Here is a 22,784-nt window from a genome sequence, read left to right on the forward strand (position 1 = left end):
GTACTTACCCTGCAAGTCCTATTTCCAACACAGTTTTCTAAGGACCATTTTTATCTCTACCATCTGTAACTAGTTAAAATTCCAATTGTTTTTCTTAAAAAGAACTTTAATGTTGGTTAATAAGCATGAGGTGAAGTGAAAGCAATTTAAATTTGGAGGTGTTTTTTCATTAAAGGTTTAGAAAAGACCTGTTAGAGACCTGGATTATCTGCAGCTTCCGAATGGTACTGAAAAATGATGGTGCTCTCAGTTGTCAAAATGATTTTTTTCCCATTTAATCTGTATGATATGCTTTTGTAGCATTTATGCATAAACTTTATTGGTTTATCTTCAAATAACGTAGTTAAATAAAAGCCAGATCCTCAGTGGATGCCTTAATTGAACTAGAATCAATCAATTCATTCTTATGTGGTCTAAGTTAGGCTTTTGCTGCAGAAATGTTTGTACTGATTTAATATCTAACTATCTGTCTGCAGTTAGTTTCTGCCATTCCTTTGGGCTCTCTTTGTGGACCAGCCTTTCCTATGGGCTCTTTAGCCTATCTGACTGTGTATTAAAATGGATGGGGAGCATCTGCATGCTTTGTGGTCCAGTAGTAGGGGAACAGAAGATCCATCTGGGTGAAGGAGGGAAGCATTCCCACATGGTAAGTAACTGACCAGGACATAATGCAATATAAACCATTTCTACACTCAGTGAGTCCACTGTTCCAGCTATGACATGGATCTTTGCATTGCCATGGTCAGATGGCCCATCTGCTGTGCTTGTAGCTGCTGTACCTGGGAGACCTCAATGGACAGCACCTTCTTAAAGATCCTCATTGGGATTCAGCAAAATTTTTAATAATAAGTTAAGAATGCAATTCTAGAGTGGTTGATACATCCTTATTTCCTTCTGGCCACTTTGCAACATGGGCAGGTGATAAGAATTTTCATCCACTTCTGTTGTTTGCTAGGTGAACAGGAGCCAGAGCACTAAAAGTATCCAGATGGGCGCTTGCATTGGTCTAATTAAATCAGTTTTGAAACATATCTTTAGGCTGTGGACAGATGTTCATTTTGTAGAGAGCCTTCCCAGATGAAGATTACAAGCCAAGTTGCTGGATGTTATTACCCTCACAACTCCGCTGGCAGAGCCATCCCAGACCCTCTTGAGCTTGAATAAGGTGCACACATGACGTCCCACCACTCAGGAGATGACAGCCAGAGAGGCAACCACCTGCCTGCAAACACTGGCCTCCTCAGCACATTATCAGGCTTTTGGGGCTCACCAGTGTCCATCGCCTGTCCAGTTTTAGTCAAAATGGACCAGGTCGACCCAGGCACGGGGAATGACAGATCTCTCATTTGCTTGGGTTTGTTGTGCCTGTGAAGGAGTGAGGAGCCCTTAGCTGAGTGAGGGATGTGGGGAAATATTGAGGTGAGTTAGCATTGGCCCAGCTGGGTCCAGAGGATGGGAACAGAAACCCATCTTGCTGCCAAAGCCACAAGCAGCAATTTGTGAGCCTTAGTTGTACCTGGCCAAGGACATCCACTGAAAGATCTACCCACAGCCTCTGCCCAACATATTGAACTGCTTTAGGCTGCTCACATACCAAGGACTTGGCACTGACTTGAGCTAGGGCTGCAGGGTGTAATGAAGGATTTTAAAGGCTGTCCAATCCAAACAAGGAAGCTTTTCTTGTTGAGTTGTTATATCTTTACAAAATGTGTTAGTATGTGTACAAAGTATGACACAATGTGGACTGAGTCTGGTGAGATGCTGTCTTTAGTTGGCTGAACTTAGCAGGCAGTAATGTCCATTTTATGCAACAGTAATGTAAACTGTGGAAAATTAGCATGCTCTTCACTTCTTAACCCCTTTGGGATTAGGAATTATCATATCTATTCTCTCAACATCTCAGCTGAAATGTATCAGCTTAAAGACACTTTAACTGCCTTGCAAACACAGCTACGCGGCCATAGCATTTGGCTGTTGAGCTGATCTGTCAGCCACATCAACTTCATAGTTTCTTCCCATTGTTCAAAAAAAGGGCTTATTATTAAAGAAGGCAGTTAATGCTATTTCCACTGAAAAGTAGGAAAAATGTCAGCACAGCTGATGGTACTGTTGGGTTTTTTAATTAAACTTCTGCGTTTCCCTTGCTGTAGTGGCATTTCTTTTGATTGCACTTTTGAAAGAACGTGACTACATGCAGAAATTGGTCCCTCCCTTTATTTTTCCAGAGGTGAATCCAAAAAGGTGAATCCATTTCCTGAGGTCCTGCTTGTCCTCACATGAAGGCCCGAGGACAGTCACTCTGCACAAGGACACGGAGCAGAACTCATCACAGCCCTACACAGCACTGAGGTATAGCTACAGGAAGCCACTAATTCATTCTGCGGTGAAAAAAATATATATACAAATTCTGTATCTGTTCATTTCTAAAGGCAATAAGAAGGCAATACAAGTCACCCTGGTTGTTTCCATTATCCAAGGTACCCACTTATGTCAATACTCTCAGTCTTCTGTGTATAGGAGCTACTTTTATTTGTTTGATTGTTTTGTCAGTTTCCTTCTCCAAGCAGTGAAGAAAGTGTTCCCTGTTCCATGGAAATATGGCATTTCTGTAAGCTGGGACTGCTCCTGAGAATATCCATGTACTTAAGCCTCTTTTCAGGTCATGTTTTCCTGAAGCTTTCCAAAGCTTTAGCAGCCCAGCTCACAGTGATCCAAGAGAAGGACAAGGAACAGGAATGGTAGAAGAAAGGAAAACATAAACAGCTCAGAAGTCATCATCAGAGCAGAAGCTAAATTTGCAGTGGTGCCTTTGAAGGGTCACATGCTGGTTTTGAGCTTGGCGTTTGATAGTCTCTGACCACCAGATGGCATAAAGAATTCTGCTGCCTGCATCAGCTTGCTGCTGAAAAATCACAGAATGTCTGATTCACACTAGTTAAAGTGCATTGTTATATCGCTTTTATTCAGAAGTGGATTTTATTTTTTTCTCTTAGATGTAAAAAATGTACTGGTAGGACTTAGCCTCCTAAGGGGAAATCAACATTAACAGCAAAATGATGTTTCAAATAGCAAGCACTGTGGAAGTAAGCGCCTTTCACAGGTGCAGGGAAGCTGCCTAAGATGAGGGCAAAGGAGGTTTCTCTGCTAATTGGATTATAGGACAATGCACTAAAGTAAATAATCAATTCTCATTTTGGTTCTGATGCTGATTCTCTTTGTAGCTTTGGGCAAATCACATAATCCACTTCATTCCCATAAGAAGGGCAATGATTCCCTTCTTTGCAGTGGTGCCAGAGGAGTTAACTTAACTCATAAAGCACAAATGGAGAGAAGAAAAATACTAGTGACTCCTGAAAGATATTTGCAGGGAAGGTTTGTCTGTCCTGCAGCATCCAGCTGGTGCTGTGCCAATCTGACAGCTACAGTAAGACTATGTAGAATGGATAAATTTAAGACATACAGAAAGATATATTACGGAATGCTACTTAAAGGAAGAAATACAACTGAAAGAACCAGATTTTTGTTGTGTTTTCCATGTAATTCATTATGAAAATTTCATGGCAAACAGAAAGACCCTGTCTGCTGCTCTCCAAACCCCTTCTGAGTTAAAGACGAGCCTCTGTCTGGGGGCTGGCACTGCCTTTGATTTACACCTGTGGTCCAGCTTCTCTCCTTCCAGTTGATTTGAACTTTCAATTTGCAATTTTGGAACTTTGATTCAGTCACTGCTTCAGTTGCTCATTCATTATTAAAACTACAAATTATTCAGAAGGCTTTGCAGCTTTCGTCAAAGGTAACATCTCTTGCACACCTCAGGATCAAGCCTGATGGTCTTAGATGATTTTACCACTGAAATATTCAGTCTGATTATAGCAGCTTCTGATATTGCCAGACCATAAACCAGGACACTTCTGAAGATAAATAAAAAGGGCAGAGAATCCACTTTAAATTACCAGTGACTCAGAAAAGCAGTTTGTGTGACTCCTATGGTCACAAGATGACGTATTTCTTTTTAGTCTTTATTGTGTGTAGCGGATGTGAATATCCTAAGGAGAGCCAAAGGATTTAACAGGTGCATCTGGAACTTTTCATCTTATAGAAAGAAAAGATTTACAGGTTCAGATAAGGACAGTACTGAGGAAAGAAAATTTGGCATGACATCCCTGAGAAAACAATGCTGCACCAATGAACAATGCTATTCAAGCACACTTTGTATGCTTACTTCACTGCCAATGAAAAGAGACTGACTGTACATCTTCCCGTAATCACTGAGGGTTTTTATGGCATAAATGTGATTTTTGGTTTATCTGAAACTGAGTTTTATAAGCTGTCCTTTAGCATGTTGAGGAATCAGAATGTGAATGAGGGAGACTTGAAAACTGTCAGACCAAAACACACCCCATAAAACAAATGATTACTGATTGGCCTTGAAAAAAAAAAAAAACAGATGAAAAAATAACAAAAATAAGATAGTGAAGTGCCATAATTGCAGTGCCAGAATGATTTCCACCCTCACAGGAATATCAGTTTTCTTTTTCCAGTGATAAATTTAGTTTTTCTGCTTGTCCCCATTGTGCATTTTAATGATGATGTTGGAGACTTTTTGATTTCCATGTAAGATTTTTAAAAACAAATAATGTAATCTTGGCAGCCTGTGGGAGAGCTAATGCAGTAGACAGAAGATGTATGGAAATTAGTTTATACAAAGGTTCAGTTTGAACTCAGCCCACACCACTCTCGCTCAAGCTGAGGCACAACCAGATGACAGTCAGCAGTGCACGGCCTCAGCAGCATAAAGAAGTCCTTCACATAGATGGGAAATGTAATGAGATATTTTAATGGCTTCTTTCCTGGTCCTGCAACAGCTATGGCACCCTAAGCCTCATCGTCTGGGCTGCATTACCCAATGTGAGAAAAAGATTCAAGACTTTTTTTGATTGTTTTTGTATTTGCATCTCCATTTTCAGTTGATATCAATGCATTACATGGGAATTTTCAAATAGAGTGTATTAGAGCTGCTATCAGACATTCAACTAAAAAAATCTGACCATGTCTGCTGGTACAGACTTTTACTAGCATGGCATGCAGGCTCTTATTGACTGCTGGTGAAATTGCATAGCTAGTGGTGTTGACTGTGTTGAAAAATAGTACTTTGTAGCTGAGAATTTGCTCTATCAAATTGTATTGTGTTCTTTGTATCAATTGTAGTTCCTTGGAAACATAGGAGGCATTACTTTTGGAGCAATATTTGTGTATACTGCCCAGGTTGGACACCTATGCACTACGTGGTTTCTGGGAGGGCTGGATAAATCCCTTAGGTCTTCTGCAGGAAAATGGTGTGGGAGGGAGGGGCTGAGCATTGTGCAATCCCTCCAGCAATGGGCTGTGAGCCAGGTTGATGTGGATGTACTGCCACTGAGTTATCCCCAACAGTTAATATGCTGCTATGGAAAAATCTCTCTTAGATTCCAGTTTTGGATGTTAGCCTCATGGTCCTCTGGGAAACATGACATGTCCTGTCCTCATAGCCAGTTCCTGCCAAATTCAGAAGTGAATGCAGCACTCTCCTCCTCACCAGAGACTGAGAGGCAGAGTTACCTAATGGCAACCTGCAGAAAGTGTTTTGTGATCCTATAATATACTTTTCATAGATGAAATACAATAACATACAGAGCAATGGTACTAACTTAAAGCCTTTAGCATCATTTTGCTCCAAATTATTTGCCTTTTGATGCTGTTTTTCTTTCTAGATACTGAAAAATTGGTGTGTCATTAATCCTCTAAATGGCTCAACATGAATTTCAAATTAAGACTGTAATAAAGCGATAGCAAATTAGAAAAGATTTTATTCCACCCCCCAAATAATCAACTGGAGATTGAAATTGGAGAATTAAATTGAAAGGAAGAAAAACACTCTAAAGCAGTGTAAGCATTTGACAAATATGTAACAGACTGAAGAGATTCCCTTATTGTTGCTACTCAGAGAATTTACTTATTTTTCCCCTGTAGAACAAGCACAATACCTTATTTAGTAACATTGCAATAAGCTTTCTTAGCATCTGTTGCCCAACGTAATTTTTGCAGTGCTCTGACAGCATACTAATGCTGCAAAGCAAACACATTACCATGCCACTGAAATGAAGATAAATGGAGAAGGCTCACAAAATTTTCACCGCAATGTGCAGGTCCTGTTACTTCCAAATCCAGGGAGGGCTTCTGCTCTCTTTTATCAATTTCCTCCTTTCTGTTCTTCTGAAAGCATGGGCTTTTTTCCCTTCCTTCTTGCTTTTTTGCATCAACGCATTGTCAGTTTCAGGTATTTACTGGTCATTGTTCTGGCCCACAGCATGTGTTGCTACACATCAATATGCAGTGTAGTGTTGTGAACCAAGTCAGGTATGTGCACTGTGATTTTATGCCACCTGTAAGCAGCAAAGCTACTTGGATCAGATATACAGTGTTTTCGGAAACATCTTCAGTGGCACAAGTAGAATTGGAGAGAGCTAATAATAGACCTACACCACTTTTCAGTTTGAGTTTGCTACAAAAGAAGAATTTCCAAATACAGAAGTCCATTCCAGAGCTAAATAGACAAGACAAGGAAAATCTAAGGTGACAACATAACACTATGATAAATAAAATGAAAAATGCCAAATACTTCATCAAATTGACTAATGGCTTTGCAATCACTGTTCATTTCTGTGAACAAGGTACTTACAGAATACGGTGTCAATGACACAGTATCATAGAATCATAGAATTGCTCAGGTGGGAAAAGACCTTAAAGGTCTTCAGGTCCAACTGCAACCTGACCATACTACTCTAACTAAGACCAAAAGAGGGAGAGTGGAGGTGGATAACTGTGGAATTATACTATTATTGGGCTCTTAATCAGCACTCAGGTTTTAACATGTGTTTTGCCCACGTCCACTGGGATGCAAAGTAAAATCAGTGGGCTAAATTATGTTCTCACTGGCACTTGTATAAGTCCAGAGTAAGCCATCTGACTACATGGCTGTTTCCAGTTTTCCAGTGAGTAACCAAACAGAAATTGGTCCAATGTTCCTAGACTCTCTCCTCCACTCTCTTGTATAGAAACTGCCCACAAATAAATCAATGAGAATATTCCACTGTGTGTTCTCCACTTGTTAACAAAATATAGTATTTAAAAATATAGCATTTTTTCCATGTGCATTCTTGGTAGACCACCTCTCAGTATTAGAATATAAGAATTTCTAAGTACAACAGACTGCAAGTCTTATAGGAAGCAGCACAGAAGAGATGAGAGGAGCCAGGAAGATCAGGAAAATAAGCAGAGAGTAAGGGAAAACATTTTGGCAGTCTGATGATAGCTGGAAAATGAGGAGGGTAAAAGGGAAAGATGTGAAATGAGCTGGTTTTGACATGGAAATCTGGACTGGGCCATCTGATCGCACATGCTTCCAACCTCAACTAGGGCAGAGGTCTCTCCCCAGTCCTGCTTTCCTTCACCAGCATTGCCCATCTGGGCTGAAGCTCTGTGAGACAGAGGAGGGTTGAGCAGTAGGCAGGTGCCTTCTCTACTGCTGTCACTGTGTGGCCACTTGGCCAGCTCAAGCTGCAGCCGCAGATGCTGTGTCAAAGTCTTCCAAGAGGAACTCTGACTGGAGGTCTGTGAACACTGGAAATTGGGGTAAACAAAGGTTTCCATGCCAGAAGGGAGAACTATCATTATTATTGCTCAAAAACACACAGTCCAAGCCCTATCCTGGCCAATGCACAAAACAAAACACAGAGCTGCTGTCTGCCTGGGAAAGGCTGTTATCCAACTTGCACCTTGTTGCACGTTAGTCTGACACTGTCTATAGTGAGCTGGCTGAGAATGGTTAAGCTGTATATCCAAACAACTAAACACTCGTGCGTTTGATGCACTACACTGTTCTTTCATGTTATTTTCCAGAAAATAAAGTTTGTAGGACTGTCTTACCACTGCCCTACCATGTAAATGAACACTGGGAAGAGCACAGTGAGTACTGCACACAGGACTGAAAGCTTTTTGCCCTCAGTATTGAGAAAGATATTCTGCAGCACTGGCCAGACATTAATCAGTCCACTGGACACAGCGTGACCAAGTGGCTTGCAGGGAGACACAGAACTATGTGAAGTCCTTGCTGCAGGTTCGCTTCACCTTCAGCAGCAGTCCAAAGTAAAGGTGGTCTCAGAGCCCAGACCTGGTAGAAGGGCTTTGCATTCCTAAATGATTGAATCAAATGACAGAGCACAAACCCCCATAGGCTACAATCCTTGCAAGAAGTTTATTTTTACTGTGTGTATTCAAGTGCTGGAATGTCTTGTCCTTATTCCAGAAGGGTTAACACTTTCATACCTCAAAGCCTGGCCTGGAGGGACACCCAGCACCACGGGCACAGGCTGTTCTCATTTTTCTGCTACCTCAGTGACCAAACCAGCCATGCTCTCACTGACTTTCTCAGCACTGGTGAGGCCTCATCTAGAGTACCGTGTTCAGTTTTGGGCAATTCAATACATAAAGGACACTGAGGTGTTGGAGCAGGTCCAGAGAATGGCAACAAGGCTGGTGAAGGTCTTGGAGAATGTGCCCTATGAGGAGAGACTGAAGAAACTGGGGCTGTTTAGTCTGGGGAAAAGGAAAATGAGGGAAGTCCTCATTGCTCTCTTCCAATATCTGAAAGGTGCTTACAGAGAGAGAAGGGATGGTCTCTTCTCACTGGTGACAGGATGAGGGGAAATGGCCTTAAGTTGAACCATGGAAAGTTTAGGTTGGATATCAGGAAAAACTTATTTACAGGAAGGGTTGTTAGGCACTGGAATGGGCTCTCCAAGGAGGTGGTTGAGTCATCATCCCTGGACGTGTTTAATCTTCCTAACCTCGGCAAACCAACACTCTCATAGCCACTTTTTTTTCCCCACCTTTTTCACCTGAGGAAGCATTGGAAGGTGAATGAGACAGAGAGATGTTATTAAAGCTTTTGAAAGATGAGAGGATAGATCCTGTTTTGTTTCATCCCAGGCTTTTTTATGTTTCTTTCTGGTGGAAAAACTACAGGGTCTACTACTGGAAAAGTCCTTAAGTGCTATGACTTTTCCAAGGTCTGCTGTCACATCGTTTAGTTTGCTTTCAGTTTTCTCCAAACTTCACTTTGGAAAATGAACAGATTAAGACAGTCCTAGTGCCATGTAACTTCCACACTGTGTTTCCATCTCGCATGGAGTTTTTTTCTCTAAAGCGTTCCTTTTTAAAATCATTTTTGCACCTCCATCCTAGTCAGGTACTTTGAACAAAAGGCAGAAGAGAAAAAGTATCTCAGAATGCTGATATAGAAACTGAGGCACAGACAGAAATAACTTGCAAAGGGGCATGGAGGAGCTTTCCAGCAGATAACAGACTTGAACCCAGGTACTCTGCAGCTTTACCATAAAGGGTTTCTTTTGTCCAAAGAAGCAATAAAGCACTACAACTGAACTCATCGTCATCTCATTTTAATGTCTGAACGGATTGGTTCCAAAAGAAAAAAGAAAGTATTTTCTTCAACCAGTCATTACCTACGCTCTCTGTTTCCTGCTCATGTCAGTGAGAATTAACATTTGTGCAGTTCTAATGAGAGCCCATTACTTCACGGCATAACCCCACCACAGCCACCACCACTGGTCTATACCAAGTGCAGAAAATTTATTCTTTATATTTATCCTATGTTTATTAACAGTTCAGCTCAGGAAGAGAGTCAGTGACAAAAACCATCTGGAATAAACATAATGGAAAACAAACAATGTAATATATTCTGTCGCTCCAGCCTAATTACACTGTTTGGTGCAAATGCTATCAATCCAAGTGACAATTTACAACCCAAACTCTTATTAAAGGGAAAAAATGAACTGTTCTGGGAAGCACAAATCAAAGTAACTAATCAACACAGATGACACATTCGGGGGATTTAAGAGCCAAGGTACGGTAGTGTTTTATTCCTCCTTGTTTTCAATTTGGGAGACCTGCTGTGATGTTGCAGTACATTATGTGTTATGTCTACTTATGCAACACTGGAGACGAGCATGTTTGTGGCTGTTGTCTTATTTTTCAATGTCTACAGCTTTTGAATTGTAGGTTTAAATACTTTTCTTGTCCTATCATGCAAGCTAGGAGTAAAGTACACCATCCCATTTCTGTAGTTCCCTTTCAAAGCATCTTCTGTCTTTTAGGATATAGTAAGAGGAATTTAGGAAAAAATAATATATTAGAAAAGTTGGAATTAGTTAAAAGTGATGCCAGTTTGATCTAAAACAATTTCTTCTTGAGCAAATTGGTCCAGCAAGAGGAAAACGAGAAAGATCTTTCCCTCCCATGCAAGCATGTGAACAACACATGGCCGCTGTCCATGATCTGTTTCAGCTTGGAAACTGGAATCATTCAATGCATCTGGTGTCCCCAGGGAAGCCAGAGAGAACACTGGCAGCAGTGAAGAGTTGATGGTAGAAGCCATCTGAAGCAGAAATTGGACAGTCAGCCCATCTACAATAGAGTGTGAACTTCAAGGGCTGCTTTAAGCACCTGCATAAAGCTGAGTTCTCAAGGTAATAAAATGATAACGATCTGATAGTGATCAAGCTTTTGTCCTATATCATGTAAATGGAAAACATTAGAAAATCTGCTTCTCCACCTGCTGTTTTCAGGGAGAAGTGTGACATCTTTTTCTCCTTTCAGAGTTGACATCATGGACGTAGCCAAATTGAGATGTTTCTTCATTTAAGAGGCAAGGTGCAACATTCGATAAATACACTCCTGAGAGTTCTGAAATTCCAGTGATTCATAAAAGCCACAAATTTTATTGCCAGCTAACTGGACGCATCTCTCCAGAGCCTTATCGCATCATCTGTATTAGCATGCAAATCAAGATGACATAGCTGTTGACTAATTTCTAGTGTGATATTCACAGCACAGAAGCACTACTGGGATGGTCTTTGGCAGTGCCTTCATCCAAGCATCTCTGCATGCAATCAGACTCTTCAACCAGGAAGACCAACATGAAGAGGACTATATTTCTATATTTCTCACATGCTGAGTCTGCTCTTTCTAAAAAAAAAAATAGTATATTTAAGCCATCTATCAATCCCATAGGTAGTATCTTCATTTTTATCTCCTTCCTTAGCCTTAACTACTTTGCTTCAAGAAGAAACCTCCAAAAACTTTACTGTTTAAATTCCCTCTTTGCCTATAAGAATTTCAATAATGTTCAAAAGCATACATAAATAAAAGAATTAATCTCCACTTAAAGATTACAGAAATCCAGGAGTGTGCTGTGAATAGTTATAATGATAAAATACCTTGGTTTTCTATGGATTTTCACCCTCTTTACAACCTTTTGCGCTCACTTTAACCGGGGAACCAGAATAGTTTCCTTCCTGAACAAAGAATGGCCGCAGATAGGGAGCACTGTCTTGAAGCAGCAGAACACAGCTGCCCTGTTATGTCCAACACCATGCGTACACATAATGTCTAAATATTTAGTCTTCTAACTGGGATTGGTTCTACCCTTTTGCAATGCTCAGAAACTCATGTTGTGGCTCTCTTGAATCTTGAAGATTTGACATCATCTTCCAGGACTCCCTATTCTGTTTTGCTTTTTAACTCTGAGGGGAAAGATTCAGAGGACATGCTAATGCCACTCTGCAGATAGGTGGGAGGTTGTTCATGCGCTGAGGTGGTGATCAGGGTGTGCTGGCAGTGCCTTTGGTGCTGTAACAACACAATGCTGGTTCCCCATGGCCAAAAAGAATCCAAGGCAGTCACCTTTTCCCAGATGTTCTATCATTTGCTTTCTGTGCTGTCCAGGATCTGAAGTACCAACAGCTGCCTGAGTCAATCTGGGGTGAGCACCCATTTTTTTCTCTCTGTTTTATTACAGGCCCAGAAGAGCCAAGTTAGTTGAGACTGTGAGCTATCTCAGTGAGCTATTTATCAACAGCCCATCAAGGCAGAATGAGCACGCTGGAGAATCAGCTGATAAGCAAAAAGAGAGAAGTTCAGAGAACTAATCATTTTAATTACCACATAGTCTGCTTCACCACTACTTTAGAAAAAGCTGGAGGCAAATGCTACACAAGGTAATCATAGATTTTAGAAAACATCTAAGAAGCCACAGAGGAAATGTTAAAAATATAATGGAAATATTTTTCTCTGGAATATTAGAACAGGCAGTTTCCTCTCCATAACTATGTTTAAGGTATTAAGCTTGTCAGTTACTTGAACTCCAGAAATAGGCCATAACTCAAAGATAGATTACATTAGCTATCAGCTCTATTGATAAGCTAGAGATGATAGTACTTATTCCAGTAGGCTGATTTCCCTAAAAGCAGAAAGGGCACATGCCCTTTGCAACCCTCTGTTTCTACAGCTTGCTAAAAGAGGCTTCCAGGCTTCTCTTCCAGCTGCAAACTTTAGCACCCCAACTGCCAAGAGCTTCCTGTGGCACTACAGTAATGGTGATTGGTCTGGGCTCTCCATACTATGTAGCTCTGAACTCTGCTTCTTCTGATCTTTTGTTGATTGTCATGTTCAGCATTTAAGGTTAGGAGCTTTCTGGCAGTCTTGGAGGGTTTGTTTCTGTTTCTAACTCACCTGAAAGACTATAGGCACACAGCAACGTGGCAAAGATTGAAAGCTGTTTCCATTCCCACTTTACAAAGAATCTATTATTTATAGGTGATGATGGATGGACACAGATTTCCATAATTCAGGAAAAATACCTTTAGTTTTTGACATCTTTGCAGACTAAGTATACAAAGTCTCAGTTCAACTGCCTCAACTGCGTCTTGCCTGAGTCCTCAGGTCTGTAAGCCCCAAAGGTGGCATTCAGAGAAATATACATTTGCTGAGGGGCTGTACCAGACCAGTAATGGATAGTAGGACTCCACAGAGAGAGAGGAAAATACAAGATGCATCAAAATGCAATATCTTCATATCATTTATTTAGGAGAAACTTATCTCTGAGCTACATTACTGTCAGATAGAGTCCTGCCTGGCATTTTCATTGTATATTCACATTTGCAATTTTAAAAATATTAGAGTTGTCAAAACCAAAGACTGCACATCAATCATAAGCTTTCACAACTTTCTCTCTTTTATATGTAGATTTTTAAACCTCCTATCATCACATAATAGCTATGAAGATTAGGAAACAGAACCCTTCATTGCTTGCTTTTTTTTATCCAACTGTACTGGATATTGAAGAGATCTTACAGTAGAACTAATGGTACTGCTGTCTTTAGTGAAGCCATTGGTTCTGTTAGTCCATTGTCATTTTGGTAATGACTAGTCCCTTAGTAGAAGGCATCTGGTTGAGGCAACCACCAGGAAATGCACAACTAGTGAGACAGCAATTAAAGCAGCTATGTAGCTATTAGTCTTGAGCAACAGATTACAAGAGTCAGCATATATTGCTCACATGTCGGCTTTCTTTGCTTATGACTGTGATTAGCTGATCACATCCAGGCAGCAGATAGTTTGGACCACCAGCTATCCATGGGTATGGCATCCTCATCACATTCATCCTCCATCCCAAGTCTTAGTACTTTAGAACAAAGGTCAATCTGATGTGTCAAAGGAGAAAAAATGCATTCTGGAACAGCCTGCCATAAGGGGTTACTACATGCTAGAGTAGCTGGAAAGAAGGTTCCCAGAGAGACAGCAGAAAAGGAGAGACACAGAATACCTGCATCAACATGGAACTCTTTTACACCCCTCCAGCACCACAAACCCTACAACAGCCTCGTTCTTTCTCAAAGGTGGAAGTAAAAATTCCTAAGCTTGGTTGAAATTATTTATTTTTCTTCTTTCAGGTCAGGCTGGAGCCTTGTGTAAGCACTGACTCCATGCAATAACATATTTTGTGCCATTATGATTAAAGCCTTTGATAATCTGTGCAATAACCCGTTCTTAAGATCAACTAATTCAAGTTTAAACAGCATTCTCACATGTCAAAAGCTGTCTGAAGAAGTTTCCTTGAAAAACAAACTCTTAAAGTCTGAAAGTCAGATGGAGAGAGAAAAAAGAACTGTATTTCTTTAGAGCTGTTAATGAATACCCAACAGCAAAGCGTTTGGATGAAATCTGTTTGTTTGACTTCTTTTTCTTGAAAGAAAATTAGAGTTCTGTTCTTATTTAAGAATAACTCTTTCCATTTGCATTACCAGATTTATTTGTGGTCTAAAATCTTATTTTCTTAGATTTCCTGCACATAAAATTTCATACCTCTTAAAAAAAAAATGAAATTTTAGTGTAAGAAAGATCAAAAGATTTCTTCTCAGTTACTTTCACAGGCGCTACATTATTTCCTTTGGGAAATCTCACAAGAGAAAGATTTCAGTCTCCTCACAATATGCATTAGAGTGAGAATGCAATTCATGACCTGGGTAGCTCCTCTAGCCCTTTTTTGTTGCTCACTTGCTTTGACCAAGCCCACATCAGACTAGTGCCTTGAAAACACAAGGGGAATGATAGGGTGAAAGTATCTCACAATAAAAAATCCTGAAAGATGTAGTTTATTGATTTGCAAGCTAGGAAGTGACATACGTATCCAGACATGGATATTCTTCATTTAATGCACTAGTCCTGTATAATAAGACTGAGCACATTCCTTCCCATAAAATATACACAACAAAGTATTTAAAGATGTTCACACTGAAAGCCATAACCATCTGCTTATTGCAGACATCTGTTGCTTCAAAGCAGAGAAATGTATGAAAGGCTCAAGAAGTTTTAGAGCTAAAAGGACACATTTGCCAAAAGACTAATGGAATATATGAATACACATAAATTCCAAAAATATAACAAACTGCTATTTTCTCCAAGATTTAATTGGCAAAAAATAAAATAAAAGAGTTGCCTCCACTTCCAATTAGCTTTCTGTCACTTTCCAAACACTCCTGAAAAGCAACTTCTTCCTCCATCAGTAGGGGCATCTGGCTGTCACACTGCCCTCTTGTTCTCCAAATAACTGCTGCCAACATACCTTCCAAACATGATGATTTCCACGCAACAGTAATCTCTCTGCTGAGCCATTCCTCAGTCTCACCCAGGGAGGAAACATCTCTGTTTCTCTAGGAACAGCACACCACACTGCAGTAGGTCTATTAATTGCCTCATGATCTTAGCATCCAGGCTTAACTGTCTATGAAGTCAAAAAATGCCTTGTCATTGACTTCAATCAGCTGTGTCCCTTTCTCCATGTGGCTCAAATAAAACTGATATTGCCCTGTGGGTTTGTGTGCAGTTTGCACCCTTCAGAAATGTGGGTCTGGAGGGAAGCTGAAGCTCTGAGCAGAAATCAACTGGGAAGGAACCTGGAGTACATGCAGCTGGAACCACTACGTTTCTTACTCTGTCCAGGTGGAGCTAATCAAGCCTTCCTGGCACAACAGCCACCCTTTTCAAGTTTACCAGTCTACCTGCAGCTATTGGAACAGGGAGACTACATGAGAACATTACTAACTACATGAGAACTTTCGGGTTTCATTACTTATTCTTGCTGAAGCAATGTGTACATGAACTGAATAGAGAACAAGGAAATACTCAGTGATCTTAAAATCATGTTGTGAAGATCAGAGAAAGTTGATCCATCCCCTGCAACAAATCCCAAATAACCACATGAGGAGTGACTAATTTAAGTATCAACAAGACAACTTTTTATAAACCAACTGAATTATACATTCTGTCACATAATCTGTGACCCCTTAAACTTCTGCAGAGAGGATATAAACTCCCACAAAGTAACAAGTTCAACTTTGGGGCTGCACACCAGTTTCAGGTTCACTGACTGCTCCATGTTTTCCTTTGCACAGACTTTGTGTTTCACTGCCAGCTTCTCATTGTTCTTGAAATAACAGTGTCAAGAACTATAAGAAATCAGACTGTTCTCCACATTGATCGTAAGTACTGTGGTTGCCAGTGATCATAAGAGCAAGCAGAGTCTGCCTGAGCCACTTACAGAGCAAAGCATATTTAGAAAAGTAAGTTAGTTGTTCATTGTGCCTGCACACATGCATTATTCAAGAGGACACAGTGAGATAAATCAACACTACCAGTATTAGGACACTCATCACAAGTTTAGATCATTGAAGACTTTTTACGAGACAAGAGCTGTATGAAGTTTGCTCCAGCAAAGCAGAGCCTTTTACTTACATGACTTGCAAGAACTTCCAGCTGCTGCAGTCTCTGAATTACAGTGATGCAGATACTGTGCTTTGCAGAAAATCCTCTAGTTTTGGCACTGGAGAACACACTGGTACTTCTTACTGATAGATAATCTCCTGATTTGTCCTTTGAAAATACTCTCTTTATCAGTGCTGCACACTGAGAGTGGACTGCAAAGCAGAAAGTCTATCTGTTGTTACTGAGGAAAGTTCCCTCTCAGCTGAATCCAAAAAAAGAATGGAGCCCTTGACCTCAACAACTAGAATAAATCTACTATATCTGTTGGCTCTTTTATGAATGCATACTTGAGCAGTAACATAAGAGTGAAGGATCTGAGTGCAGACACCATGGCATGTCATGTTATATATTGGTAGGGTATGTGAACAACGCGTCTAGCAGAGGCAGAGCAAAATGAAAACACAATTCATGTTTCCAGCGTTTATTTTGCTCACATATTTTAAGAATAAAACAAAGATGACAGGCTTTTCTATTGCATTTCGCAACTCCCGAGTGGCAGCGCTTTCAGTTCTGTCCCCTCTACTTAGGTTCATTACATTCCAAATTAGGTTACTGCTGACTTTCTATTTCAAATGTCAGTTTTCTGAGAATCTCTGTATCTCAGCCAGAAAATGTAACCCAAAATAAAACCGAGCATTTATGACATCATAAATGCACTGAATTACTGGCAAGCAAAATGGTTTTTTGTTTTGTTTTTTTCCAGATTTTTTCATCCTTTGAAATATTTGTTTACTTCATTATTTTTTTTCTCTCTCTCACTTTCCTTTGGTCTGCCTAAAATTACTGAAGTTCATAATGTAACGAGTTTAACTTTGGGAACAAATTCTCTGTAGAATGAATACTTGGACAAATAGGAAAAGTTAATGGTGTAGCTTAAAGCAGGCAGATGAAAAGTTTCAGCATAGAAGCAGCTCCCTGCTCCATTGTAAAATTATATTTGCAAGAATAAAAACATTATTTTAAAAATAGTCATTGAAATCCCAGACAATGAGAACAGAGATTCTGTGGAAAGGATGAAAAAAAACAGCATTTTAGGCAGAATAAAAGGAATAGCAAAGAGATAAGAAAGGAATAAAACCTCCATCCTCATTTGTATTCAGCTGCAAACGAGTGAAAAAAGGAAACAGTCTGAAATCAAACCTTAAGGTTCTGTAAAAGCAAAATTCCTGGCTTCGTAAAATACAAGGATTAAATTAAAAAAGCCCCCAAAACTTTTAATTAGGATTCCTAGCTTAAGAAAAGTATCTTTAATGAAAAATAGCCAGATGATCTTTTGTCCCTTGTGTTATTCCTTTTGTGTGCCAATGCACTTGAATGATCTCCTGCACATTTACAATTTGTTTTTTCAGGTTTTTGGTTTTTTGGAGCCCCAGACTTCAATCCAACTTTACTGTTTTGTTCTGTTTTGGTTTGTTTTCAGGATTACCACGTCACTGAAACATGTGGACAATTCAGAGTTGTTTATTGATAAATAGTCTCCCAGCTGTGGCTGACTAGTAGCAGTGATATACTGTGTTCACTGAGGGGAACCTCACTCAATTTCAGTTTAGTTTCCATTTATATCCACTTCTTTGTCAAATGCCGAAACTCAAAGTGTACTGTAAACTCATTTTAATTCTTTTCAACAGCTGCAGTTTTCCCTTTTGCTTTCTCCACTTGTGTTTTCATAATATGAATTTCCATCAAAGAATACATGCAGATCTCAGGTTGGGCGTGGTGGACTACCATGAACATGCAATATCTGGGTTGGGCCTTGCACAGACTTCACCAATTTCATTGTCACGTGTACATTAACCCATGTCTCTACCTTCTCCTGATTGACAAGCCACTGTAAATTACTATGACAGACCACTTCCCTCCCCACTAGCCTGCCAGCAAATAAGCATTTTCTCCCTTCTCTCATAGGTGAGGTTTTCTATTTTTAGAAAATAGTTGAGATTTTTTTCCTTTTAACTTGCTTTGATGATACAGAGGTCTCATGACCTGGTTTGTAAGAACAATGCTTGGCACATAGGACTGTTCACACACACCCAGGTTGCAGAAGGCATGAATGGAGCACTGGAATCCCACCCAAGCTTTCTGACCATAATCACAAAAGGCTAAACTCCAAAACCTGCTCATGATCTATCACCTGTTTTTTTGTGTTGTCTTTTGAGAAAACAGAATATACGCCTAACTTTTGAGAACCAAATCTTGTGTTCGTAGCGATATTTTCAGTATACACCACTAATCTGAGTGTAAGATAATTATTTTCAGGTATAGTTCTGCTTCTGACCCTAGGACTTGACATTACCCAGAAGATGCGGCAAGCCAAGGGGCAGTGCACTTGCAGCATCACATGTATGGGCTATGGCATTTCACCCCAGCCTGTTTCAGCCCTAACACAGCCATCTAAGCTGTGGGAATGTCAAGACATCATGATTTACTGTGGCCACTTGTAATCATATGTCACAAAAGGAAACAGCAGTGGCCTCTGCATGCTGTTCCCTCACTGAAAATATCTTTGACTTTACTGCATATTGTATATAAATTCACTGACATAGATTTATATAGGAGTTAAGATAACAGTTTGCAAACTAAGGACCACACATGTCTCCAGAGATCCCATCCAACTTTAACCATTCTATGATTATTTCCAGTGTTGCATTGCAATGTTTTTAAGTTGGCTACTTAGTGAGATATACAACATGCACAGTCAGTAGGAAACACTAGGCTCAGTTTCAGTCTTGCCTGTAAAAGCTGGGCCAGAAGGGCTGAAACATTGAACCTGTGGCCATGTCAGATAACATGGCAGGTAAATGTGAACTATAGAGCTTATTTCCCAATGCAGTCAATTTCCAATACCTGTAGGTGGTTCATCTGAATATGTCATTGATTCAGGGTTGCATTGGCTCCTTGGAGGTTTGTTCCTACCTAAAAGCATTTACACAGTTTCAGGGATCAGATTGAGGCCACACGTACTTTTAGTGAAGACACAGAGCTGCACTGAATGAGTTCAGTGCATCATGATGTAGTTGATCTGTGACAGAGGCAGGCCGTTTCAAGTGGGCCATGATCACTACGCTTGAGATCAGTGTTTAAATGATTATAATCCAGAGGCATTTTGCATACCTTATCCCAGCTGATTGCAAACTTACTGCATAACTGATTGTTTGATTATACTTATCCATCATAAAATAGTATCTTGTTTTACAGACATGGATCTAGGGCACAAGGATGACCTTATTTGCCACAGATCACAGATTATGCAGGGAAAGAAACTGAGCATTCATCTCCCAGTCTGGCTTTCTACCTGCTGGACACTCCTCTTTCTTTTAAATATAGAAGCTAGAGGAAGGCTGTGGGCCAGCCTGCTATTAAGGAGCATTTTCTGAGGTAAGGGTCAAAGTTACACAGCACTTGTAAGATGCTATAGCTATGGAATGGATTCCAGGGCTGGAGCTGAAAGAGGGGGAAAGTTAAGAAGTGCTAATGCTGCTGCTGTACATGTGGTAGGCAGCTGTACTACACATCATCAAATGAGTGGTTTTCTTTAACACACAGCACATCTGACAATCCGGAATGGAATCCAAACAAGTAAAACCTGGTGTTGAAAACCAGGAAAGGTCATCGTGAGCTCCACTGCTGCCAGTGAGAATTCATTCTATAATGATCAAAAACTATATGAAGGCGAATGCTGCTGTAAGTTGTTTAAATTGCAGGCCTGGAAAAACATACTAAAGACATCTGGGATCAATATTTTGAAATTCTGTTCATACATAAGGAGGGCTTGTAACAAACTGAAAGACAAGATAGTCTTGAAATACAGAAACTAAAATGAAAGTGTTTAAATAATTGCTTTATATGCATGGCACTCTCACTTCAATCTTACATCTTGCTTTTGGTGCATATGACTATTTGAGCATGGTTCCCTCTAATATATTACATGTAGCTAGGCAACAATATCTGTTGTATCTGAGGAAAAATAAAATATAGTGTGGGTCGCTGATCTATACTAGACTTTTTCTGCTTCCTGCAGCTATCCATTTAGGGTTCTTTTTCAAAACATATGTGGATGCGGATCCTCCATACTACCACTCCCCTGTCTTCAAAATCATACTGCATACCTGCCCTGACCGGCCAAGCCAGCAAAGTCATGACTGTAGCTACATCTCAATTAAGGGGAGACAAAATGCCACTCATTCATGTGGTCTCAGCTAGTATCTGAACTAGTGATTGAAAGTCAAGAACTCAAGAGTTGCAAATCCCTCTTGAGGCTTTAAATTACGTGTTAAAAAGAAAGAATTCTGGCATTTCGTTTTTGAACCCATAGTATACCCCATCTAGTCCACACAACTTCTCAGTCCTGAAACCTGAATGGACAGATCTTGAGCTAACATAAGTTGTTACAGCTGTATGGTCTGTAAAGGCTGAATAATTGAATTGACACCAGCTGGAGTTCTGGCTCAAAAATGTGCAGAAGCATATATATATATATATATATATACACATAAAGCTATTTATAACTACATCAAAGCTCATCTTTAGGGCTTTTATCAGACCTCATAGGGGCTGAACATTTGTTTTTGAATGCTTCATTGAGTATATAATTTAAGAACGAAAACATATACCATTTAAATTCACCAGAAGCGCATCTCCATCACATACCAATGTTCTGAATGTGCCTGTCAGGAGCTATGCAATTCCATTCAAAGGTCAGACAGGATTCTGCAATAAATTGTGTTGCCTTTTAGAGGTATGGATGAAGACTAGATGCTTAGAAGCAAGAACAGTCTCATTCTCTCATTGTGAGGCTTATCTTCACCTGAAAGCAAAACTCATTTCAAGGTACTGCTACTTCATCAGAGACCAAGTGGTTAGGAACATCAAGCAAACAATGCCCTCCACAGAAGACATTGCTGAAAAGAGTTCTGGTCATTGAAGCATCGCTCCACAGCCTTACTACCATTGCATTGTAAGGTGGCAGCCCAGGAGGCCACCTCTATCCTTGCCTGCATCTAAAGAGGCATGGCCAAAAGGGTAAAGGAGGTGATTGGCCCCCTCTACTCTGCCTTTGTGAAGCTCCAGCTGGAATGCTGCACCCAGGCCTGGGGCCCCCAGCACAAGAAAAGCATGGAGCTATTGGAGTGGGTCCAGAGGAGGCCACAAAAACAATCAGAGGGCTGGAGCACCTCAACTATGAAGATTTACTTTCACTTCAATGCTGCCTGTGCATGATAGACATGGTGTAACTGGGTGCCAAGCTACTTGAAAAAGAGGCTTTTATAATGAATAATGAAACAAACGCAGCAGAGAAGGATGGTGTGAAGCAGGTGTCAGCAGAAGTAGGGTACATATTTTGTTTGTACGCTGGAAGATTCCATGTAAATGCAAATGCTCAGGCTCTCTGAGGTTAACTGAGGTTTGCAACACTGCTACCATATCAGAGAATCATGGAATGTTTTGGGTTGGAAGTGACCTTAAAGATCATATGGTTCCAACCTGGGCTGAATGCAGCACTCCAGAGAGGTCTGTTGAAAGAAGAGCTGAGGGGAAGAATCACCTCCTCAACCTGCGGACCGTGCTTCTTTTTACAGGTGATACCAGTAATGTTCTGTGTTTCCCTGGGCACTTTGTTTTCCTGCTCTCAGACAGCTGGGGATGAAATAATGTCTTCAGGAGCGAGAAGGGCTGTACATTCAGGCCTGCTTTTGACACTGACGAGACAGAGGGCTGAAGTGCCTGTTAGACAAAAATAACATTCCTACGGTCTAAATAGATAAATATTATAGTTACTGATTGAAGGAAGCAGTGCCAGGCACTTTTGGCCAGCAGAACAGGAAGGTGTTTCATTACTTCAGGTTTCAAAGATCTTGTTGAGTAGTATCAAGGGTTTGCAAAAATGACAAGGAGGAAGCGCTGGTAACACACATTTACTTCATTTCTAGACAAATTAACATTAATTATCCAATTTATAAATGAGCTTTAAGTGGAAGCCCCCTCTCGACTCTCCCCCCACTGCTGCATATTTTTAGGATTGTTTGTTTTTAGTAATAAATTAGAAACATCTGCTTCCGTTGACACACTGGGAAGGAAGCACGTAAAGCAAACTTGCAGGATGAGCTGCTGCGATGCTGGAGGGGATTGGGTCCCAGGGACTGGGCATGGTCCTGCCCATTTCCAACTGTGAAGGCCAGGAAAATTAGGCCTTTCCCTGGGTAGAGGAGGCCCATGGCTGCTGCAGAGCTGTGCCTGGCTGGTGTCTGAGGCAGGCTGCAGCAGTGGTGAAGGTTTCCAGCAGAGTGTACTAGGCAGATCCTGCCTTTTAAGGGTATCTTGGCAATTGTTCCATGTGAGGAAAACTGTTTCTGCTATGGGATCATCTAGTCTTAATCACAAGGAATCCAGACCTTGTTCCAGAATAATCACAGAGGTCATTCAAGCATAAGCAGTGATGGCACTGATCGCATGCAGAGAGCACTGTCCCACCATCCCCTGTGATGAGGGAAAAGGTGCCAGTTTAGAGGACCAAGATGTTTTACAACCCTGGCATATCTCCTGAGGGATGATACAACTTCCAGATCCCT

The 22,784-nt window shown here is 40.6% G+C and overlaps 1 protein-coding gene across 2 annotated transcripts in view; it reads right to left on the bottom strand.

The window, feature by feature from the left end:
• The window catches only part of C1QTNF7 (C1q and TNF related 7), a 41,844-nt gene that overhangs the window by 12,905 nt on the left and 6,155 nt on the right, over nt 1–22,784 (bottom strand). The window contains exon 1 of one of the 2 annotated variants that reach the window (XM_015862620.3): nt 16,189–16,449. The exons of the other annotated variant lie outside the window; for it this stretch is intronic. The gene's annotated coding sequence lies outside the window, so the exon portion shown is untranslated. Of the gene's footprint in view, nt 1–16,188; nt 16,450–22,784 lie in introns of those variants that run through there. 2 annotated transcript variants of the gene reach the window in all.

Source organism: Coturnix japonica, chromosome 4 (genome assembly GCF_054131305.1).
Source record: "Coturnix japonica strain WE chromosome 4, WE-NBRP24, whole genome shotgun sequence".
NCBI lineage: Eukaryota > Metazoa > Chordata > Aves > Galliformes > Phasianidae > Coturnix > Coturnix japonica.